General features: G+C 53.8%; 1 long non-coding RNA gene across 2 annotated transcripts in view; it reads left to right on the forward strand.

Moving 5' to 3' along the window:
* Positions 1–3196: 3196 nt before the first annotated feature.
* The window catches only part of LOC120886504 (uncharacterized), a 9761-nt gene continuing 4277 nt past the window's right edge, over positions 3197–8680 (forward strand). Inside the window, exons 1-3 of one of the 2 annotated variants that reach the window (XR_005729478.2) lie at positions 3197–3511; positions 3597–3694; positions 7546–7761. This is a non-coding gene — a long non-coding RNA (uncharacterized LOC120886504). The remainder of the gene's footprint in view (positions 3512–3596; positions 3695–7545; positions 7762–8680) is intronic. The other variant, XR_013430000.1, reaches the window with a different exon arrangement.

Consider the following 8680-nt stretch of genomic DNA (forward strand, 5'->3'; position numbering starts at 1 on the left):
GGAAATGGCTTTTAAGAGCAGTATCTGGGCTGCGGGCGTGGTGGCACACGCCTGTAATCCCAGCCACTCAGGACGCTGAGGCAGGAGGATGGCGAGTTCAAAGCCAACCTCAGCAACAGCGAGGCGCTCAGCAACTCAGTGAGAACCTGGCTGTGAATAAGATACAGAACAGGGCTGGGGGTGTGGCTCAGTGGTCGAGTGCCCCTGAGTTCAGTCCCTGGTGCCAGAAAAAGAACCAGGCAGCCCCCGGCGGGGAGCGGGGCAGGAGTGTGGGCTGGGGGCTCCTGCCGTCCTCTGACGGGAGCCCGAGGGACAGCAGCAGGAAAGAAGAGTCAGCTGTCTTTTCTGCTCCCATCTCTTGCTCCCCACCTGCTCGGGTGCTGGGCTGGCTGCAGATTCCAAGCCCAGAGGCCTTTCCCCAGCGCCGGGGGCCAGGTGGAGAGTAACATTGGGTTGGTTTCGGATTTTGAAATACGGGAGTCAGTCAAAAGCCAAGCTTTACTAGTGCGAGTGGTTTATCGGGGCCCCGTGTCATGGGCTGGATTTGGAAATCCACAACAGGATGCTTTGGGGACCCGCATGGGGCCAGCCCTCGCCACACAATCAGTGGTGATAAGGGGGGCTCTGAGGAGGAGCCAGGCTGGTGGCAAAAACATGACAAACAAAAAATAAAGCAAAGGAGGCTGCAGACTGCAGCATCTGAATCTTGCTCTGACTCGGCAGGATTTGGTAATGGCGGAGGGGACATTTAACCCACTGATGCAATCTCTCCAGACTCCTCAGGCTTTATTAGCCAACACCCAGGAGGGGACCCTGGTTCCTTGGGATGTTCGTGGCCCACTTCCTAGAGGGGGGTCTGAGGCTTGCAGCCTTGGCCTTACGGGGTACCCTCTATGAATGCAGGTTCCTGGGACCCCCACCCCCTTCGTAGACACATTGGTTGGGTTGGGGTCTGGGAATCTGCATTAAGCACCATCTCCCAGGTTCGCCTGAGCTAAGCGAAGAACAAGGAAAGGAGACCCTCTCTCTAAAATGCAGAAATTGGGGTCTTTGCTGGGGATGCCGCGTCTAATCCGCCCAGAATCCTCCTGAGGGGGGGCCCAGGTCTGAGATGCTGCCCTCAGAGAAGAGCAGAGAAGGCTTGTGGCCTCACTCTGAGCTTCCCCTCTCTCGGACTTGAAAACGTCGGCCTAGGGTGGCCCTAACAGACGGTGACTGGCTGCTTCCCCTGCCGTGCACCCGGTCACGCTTGGGGACCCATGAAGGATCCGCCACCCACATGCTGAAGCTGAATTGTGCGTACGGTCCTCCAGGACACAGCTAGGAACACAGTGTCCTGGCCCTGCAGGGCTCAGCCCTGACACCTGGAGAACCTGTTGGGTCACTCTTGGCCCAGAGGACAGGAGCCAGAGGCGCTCAGCAGGACAGCTGCTCACACTGGGAAGCCCTGCCCCCGCTGGGGTGCGCTTGGAAGGCTGCACCAGCACTGGGGTGTGCCCACGGGGGTCTCCCAGCACGAGGGTCACAGCAGTCACCTGGCACCTCGCCTTCACCGTCCTGCGCCCTCCCTCCTTCACTGTATCTGCACTGTTCTTGGACTTGGTCAAAGGCCGAGAGAACCAATATGGCAGAGGCCGGGAACACGGATACGCTCACTACCGAGGCTCCTTGTCAGGAGACACTGGGTTTGCCCAACAGCTAGCAAGTTCTGGCCCAGTGCTTCTGCTACCAGACCAAAAATATCCCCAGGGTCGAGCGATTCTTTTCTCCACCTGCCCTGGCCTTTTAAAAAACCTCCTGTTTACTGAAAAGGAGGCTTCAGCCCTTAGAACACGTCCACGTTTATCCCCCACACAGTGTCTTTCTTTGCCCTCAATAATATTAGTTTCTAAACTTGTCAGAAGTACAGATATTTTCTAAATCTGTGCACGCACGCGCACACACACACACACACACACACACACACACACACACACAGTAACCCAATAGAAATAAGGGCAACAGACATGAAAAGACGTTCTACAGGAAAGAAATACAAATGTGAAAATGTTCACGAAAAGCCACTACACTGTCCTCAGGATCAGATGAATGCGGTTACAATTGAGTCCTACCCTTTCACCTCTCACATCAGCAACATCGAGAAGCTTTATCTTGTCCTCTGTCGGCAAAGCCCTGGAGAAACAGACACTCTTGGATACTGCTGGAGAGAGAGCGAGAATCTCTGTGTGCGACAGTTTAGCCACATCTCCCCAGATTTACAAATGCTTTTATTTCTCAGAGAAATTTCTATAATCGGTTCTTCTTTACCCTTTAAGAAAAAACTCAGTGTGCATTTACAGACTCGTGGAAAGACAGTTATTCCTGTTTTAAATATTAAGCGCATAGCAAGTCACCGGGAGGGGCTCCCCCTCGCTCATCAGCCTGTTTAGTGTTTGGGAGGGACCCAGGTGCATCCTCCCGGAGCCTGCTGTTCTGTCTGCACACTGACCTTAGTAAGGAAGTCATTGAATAAGGCTATACACGCCAGAAGAGCCCGTGTATAAATCCCAGCTCTCAAAGACACTAACTTTAGGGCTGGGGTGTGGCTCAGAGGTAGAGTGCTTGCCTGGCATGCGGGAGGCCCTGGGCATGATCCCCAGCAATGAGGGGGGCGGGCAAGGTACTTTATTGGTCCAAAGCAACAAGAACAACAACAACAAGAGCAAGAACATTGTCTCCAGAGCTCTTCCTGGTGATCTTAAATCAATGACGGCTGTCTCTACTTGTGGGATGTGTGCACAGAGGAAGGGTTGTGTCGTAAGCCAAAAGAGAAGCAAGTGGTGATGGGTTGGATGGGTTTGCTCCTGATGGGGCAGGGAGACCTCCTGCTTACATCATCCATTTCGGATGTCCCAGGGTCTCTAAAATGCAGATGCTCCACGCTGAGCAAAGGGAACAGAACAACGAGAAGAAGGGTGTAGAGGAGCTGGTAAGCCATTCCCTGGGGAAGGGGCCCGGCGTCCGTGGGGGCTGACTCTCATGTGCAGGAGTGGCCAGGCCCTGGCTGATACACCTGCTCCCCTGGAAGCCGCGCGCCCCGCAAGTTCCCGGAGGTGGCAGAGTGTTTGCTTTCGGGACTCTTGAGTGCTGTTGGGAAATGTGTGTTGACACAGGCGATAACCTGGCAGGACGGGAAGTGGGAGGGAGGCCGGCTCTGGCCAGCAGGCAGCTGAAGGGCCCGTGGACGCCGGATCCTTGGATACGTGGGTTATTTGCCCTGTAATGAGAGGACAGCAGAAAGGGTGCCCAGGGCCCCCTCTTGAGCGTTCTGGAACCTGTCCATATGAACAAGTGTCCACACTCAGCTGTGAACGCCTCGGCTGTCAAAGGGTAAATCTCCAACTTTCCCCTTTCCAGGTCCAGAGAGCTCATGCCTTTCCCTGAAGCACCCAGTCGATGCCTTTCACCTTCCCCAGAGGCCGTCAGCTTCCCATGGGGTGACCTGGCTGGGCCTGGGAACCCTCTTTGAGAGGTGAGGGCTTTGATGTGCGCTAAGGAGCGGGCTGATCTTAAGCAATCGGTGAACTTCAGCCACTGCTTCTATTTCCTCATGACAGGTGTGGAATGAGCCAGGTTTCTTTGTTGACTCTGAAATTACCTTTGAGGACGATTATAGAAGAGGGGACCCCAAACCGTTTGGAATAAAATCCTGGAAGTAAGTGCAGGTCCCTCCCCAATGTCCCCTTTGTCGGGCAACGTGCCTTTGGTTGTGTACATTTCTGGTGGGTTTGGCGACCAGCGAGGGAGGCAGCAGCTGTACAGTCAGGCCACGCTCACGTCCTGGTTTATTCTGAGCTGGGCCACGCGCTGCACGCTGCTGCAGGTTGCGACAGAGTCCTGCCAACTGTTGTTCCAGGGAACCTCCGAGGTGGAGGGTGCACGTGTGTCTGTGTGTGCCCAGGTGCTGTGTGTGTGTGTGTGCACCTGGGTGCATGACCTGTGTGTGTGTGTGTGTGTGTGTGTGTGTGTGCATTGGGAGGTATTGGGAGGGGCATTGGAGGGTTGGGAAGAGGGTGGACAGGCTGACAGCAGCCCTCTGCAGCTCTCTGCGACTTGGTGGGGTTGCAGGAGCTGGCCCCCTGCACTGAGAGACATTTGGAAGCCTCTATCGACGTCTTCCAGAAACTTCTTAAACTATGGACCTGCTTGCTCCGTTCTGGAAGAGGAAATGAACTGACTTGATGATCCCTCGTGTACCTTTGCAGGCAGACCTGGGGCTCTGCTGCCACACCACCTCTTGTCCTCTCCTATGGGGTGTGTGCACGTGAGTGTGTACATGTGTGAGCACATGAGCGTGTGCACATGTGTGTGCATGAGTGTGTGTGTGCGCCTGAGTGCCCTGGGCCTTAGGATGCTGGTGAGGCCAAGGGATGATCTAGGACCTGCTCCTGGGACCTGCTAAGGTGTGCAGCTGGGCTCACAGCAGATGGCCCTGCCTGTGCCTTGGGGTGGGGGCAGGGAGGGCAAAAGCTACCTGTCAGGCTGTCAGCACCCCACTCTGTCCCCCAACCCTTTCCTCCTCGGAAACTAACCCAGAGCAGACAGGAGGTGGGTGCCACTGGAAAGAGGCCTTTGGGGTGGGAGGGACCTCAGGTGGGAATGGGGGAAACGCTTCCTGGTCCTAGGAAGGAAGAACAGAGTGGGGGGCTGGTGACCTGCAGCCCCTCAGAGACAGGGAAGGGAGGAGGCACAGTGGGGACGTCTAGGGCCTGGCTCAGAGGGGTCGCCTTAGCCCTTGGACTTTGCCTGCACAGGCCTGGGCAGTGCTCTGGGAGCAAGAGGGGCCCTTCTTTGTCCCAATGTGTGCCATGCTGTTCCCTGGACCCGGGCCACGCCTCCCTCCTCTGCTCAGTGACAGAAGCATCCTCGTGGGGAAAAGCAAGGGAAGAGGGACTCCTACCTCCTTACAACAGGGCCCAGGGAAGCAGAGAGGCCACAGACGGAGCGCCCGTGTGTCCTGTCCCCAGGGACCCTGGGAGGCCACTGACCGTGTCTCCTAGGGCACCCATGGTCCAGGCTGGGACGGGCCACCTCGGTGTGCGGATGCCCGAGGTTCTGATGGTCTGAGATTAGATTTCCTATCCGAATAGATGGCAGATGAGACCCCAGAGTTAGCTTTAAGTGAATTTAAACAAAAATAATATAGTGTGTTTTCGTGCAAACTGAGATTTGTGTTCACTACCTTATCTGTGCCGAGAGGGCAGAGGTACCTGGGCTCAGAACGTCATGGGCTCAGTGGCTCGTTCCTGGCCTCGGCAGAGGTGGTGGCGGGAGGTCTCCCAGGAGGGACTCACTGGCGGGAAACTCCTGCAGAGGCACTTCTCCTTTGTCATAGCGGAGATTTGAAAGAAGACTCACAGGTAAATCTGAAATGCAGCGTGCACCCAGGGGTGCCTGTGCCTTGTACGCACAGACGGGGTAGCAAGAGAGGGCAGGGGCACAGCTAGAGAAGCTTCTAGAATGCTGCTTAGACCTCAACCCTCTTTCCCCCCTCTCACTTTACCTGCCATGACCACTGGCCTCAGTTTTGTGTTCGTCATTACCTTGTGCGGTTTAAAGTTTTACTCTGTATGTATGAGTCAACAAGCGGTGGATTGCCAAATTGCGCCTGGTTTTGATTTTTCTTTTTTTGTTTCTTTTTGTCTATGAGGAGGGATAGAATCCAGGGCCTGATGTGTGTGGAGGGGGAGGGGAGTGGGGGGCAGCACTCTGCCACCGAGCCCCTCCCCCGTGTTTTTGAACTTTCTCAAAATAGGACACACTGCGCAGACTCTGTGTCTTGCTGCTTCTGCTCATGAGATGAGTGCGTGTTGAGGCATACACCTATTGATCAATAATTGCACCGTGCTGCCTTCTAGAAATTATCCAGGACATGTCCAGGCTTTTGCTACTGGAAATAGCGTCCATCTGAATCTCCCCTAAAGGGAACGGTTCTCAAAGCCTGTCTTCTGTGATTCAGCTCCTGCCTCTCAGCTCCTGCCTGTGGGTCTTCTGTGCTTCAGGATCCTCAGCTATAAAATGCAGACAGTCATAGGGCCTGCCTCAGAGGGCTCTGAGGGGGACCAAGTGAGCTAAGTCGGAAACTTGCCTGGGATCAGTCTAAGGTTTAGCTACGATGGTGATGGTGATGATGGTGGTGATTTTCTTTCTTTCTCTCTTTTTTTCTTTTTGATGATGGTATTGGTGATTATGATGGTGATCATAATGGTCATGGTAATGAGGGTGAAGGTGGTGATGGTGGTGATGGTGGTGATGGTGGTGATGGTGGTGATGGCGATGATGATGATGATGATGGAGGTACTTGTGGTTGTAATGATGAGAACTTCCTGGGAATTTATTAGAATCAATCTTTACAGGCATAACCAAGTTAAAATGGGGTCATTGTAGACTCTCTAATCCTAGAGGACTGGTTCTATGTCCTTATAAAACAAAACAAAACAAAACAAAACAGGAGATTTGGGCACAGATACACACTCAGGAGAATTCCATCTGGACTCGAAGACAGAGATCTGCAAGCGAGTTGATGTCCAAGATGGCCAGCTGCCTGCTAGAAGCTGAGAGCGAGGACAGATTCTCCCTCACAGCCTCAGAGGGAGGTTGAGCTCAGGCCTCCAGCCTCCAGCCTCCAGGAGAAAGTTCAGTAGTGGAAGCCACCCGTTTTGTGGTGCTTTGTTACAGTAATCCTAGCAAACTAATACGGAACAAGAATTCCTCTAAATTGGAAAGGTTCATAGCACTGGGAAGAGATTGATTTTTAAAAAAATGTCACTTATGTGCTATTAAGTTTTTCTTGGCATAATTTGTACCAGTTTAGCACTCAGTCTTTAAAGGGGGAAATCTAGAGGAAAGCATTTGAGGTAGAATTGGAAGGATGGTCAACATGGGTGGAGCTGGTGTGGCTCTGTGTGTGGCAAGCAGTGCTTCTCAAAGGCACGGTAAGGAGACACTGCACAGAGCACTTCCTATTGGTGGAGGAACTAAGACTTCAAGGGCCAGAATCAGGCTGCTACCTGCATTGCCTCTCTGTGTACATAATGGCAAGCTTTACTGGAGGATTGGGTTATAAAAAGCTACCTGCATTTTTTTTTTTTTGGTGGGGGAGGGGGGTATTGGGGATTGAACTCAGGGGCACTCAACCACGGAGCCACATCCCCAGCCCTATTTTGTATTTTATTTGAAGATAGGGTCTCACTGAGTTGCTCAGAGCCTCGCTGTTGCTGAGGCTGGCTTTGATCTCATGATCCTCCTGCCTCAGCCTCCCCAGCTGCTGGGATTAAAAGTGTGTGTGTGTGTGTGTGTGTGTATGTGCCACTGTGCCCCACGTTTCCTGCATTTTAAACTATGTCTAATGTTAGTGTGGAAGAACAATGGCTATTCTTTGCAGCAGCCATTGTTGTGCATGTGTCCACTACGTGTTTTATTTTGTAGGGCTGATTTGTTAAGCAATTGGCTGAATCAAATCCATCACATTCACAGACCTATTTTCTTGAAATGTTGTTTTCCCAGCATGGACAAAGTAGAAGATGGCGAGGCAGCAGGGTGGAATGTTGTCTGCTCAGAAGCAGGAGGTCAGCACCTACGCCTGATGGATTTTGGTCATGAGGCTTGGCTTTAGCCAAAGAGGCTATTGCAGATCGACTGTGCAAAGAGAGTTCTAGAAAGTACCAGGTGCTCCTGGTGAACACAGAGTTTGAGATGACACCAGATTCTCCGGTTTTGCTGGTGAGTCGGGTCTGTGCGGATTACAGGGCTCTGCAGTGCAGAAAGCTCCGGTTAGTGTTAGCAGCTGATCAAGTCAGGCAAGTGCCTGTTAGCCGGAGCTCCACGGGTTGCAGCCCCCCAAAGCCAGATTCTTCTCTGTGGTGTTCCAGCTCTCAGGTGTGGGCGATGCAGCAGACCCTCGCAGCTCACCGCCGATTTCTTTCTGAGTTCTTTACACTTTTAAAAAGTTTTTTTTTTGAGCCCATGACCCTAACTGGCTGGCTGTAGTACTCTCCATCCCGTCTCATTCCTTGGGACCCTCTGGGACCCTCTGCCACCGGGCACTAGAAAGATGGGATGGAGATTGGAGGCAGACTGGGGAGGAGGACAGGGCTTCCCAGCCTCCTGGCCTCAGTTCTTGTACCACAAATGAGGGAGGGTTTTCCACAGATGATGGTTGATCCAGGGTCCCCCTGGAGCTGAAGACAGAACTCTGGGTGTCACGGGGTGTGGATGGAAGTAGCTGTGGGCAGTGTGCATGTCCCCGGTGTGCCCAGTGTGGCCTTTCCTGCAGGGTGCACTCCCCCCAGGGTGTGCGTCCCCAGAGTGCATGCGGGGGTACAGTATGCACATCCCACCGTGTGTGCATCCCGGGTTGCATGTGTCCCTGTCACGTGCGGGATCCCCAACCAGCTTTTCCACAGGTGCCGCAGCAGGCCCCATCTCCAGGTCCACGTTAAGGTAGTTCAGCAGGCTCCGGGGCTCCTGGAGCCACGGGCGTGAGGCCCCCTCCAGTCCCTGTGATGGCAGTGAGTGAAGATGCCCCAGGCAGTGACGATTCCTGGGGACACAGCGGGGGGCCGTTACACCCCAGGGTGAGAACGCAGGTCTCCTCTCTCTTCAGTCAAGGGCTCCAGTAAGTTCCTGGCCCAGGGCCCCT

Source organism: Ictidomys tridecemlineatus, chromosome 13, assembly GCF_052094955.1.
Source record: "Ictidomys tridecemlineatus isolate mIctTri1 chromosome 13, mIctTri1.hap1, whole genome shotgun sequence".
NCBI classification, from domain to species: domain Eukaryota; kingdom Metazoa; phylum Chordata; class Mammalia; order Rodentia; family Sciuridae; genus Ictidomys; species Ictidomys tridecemlineatus.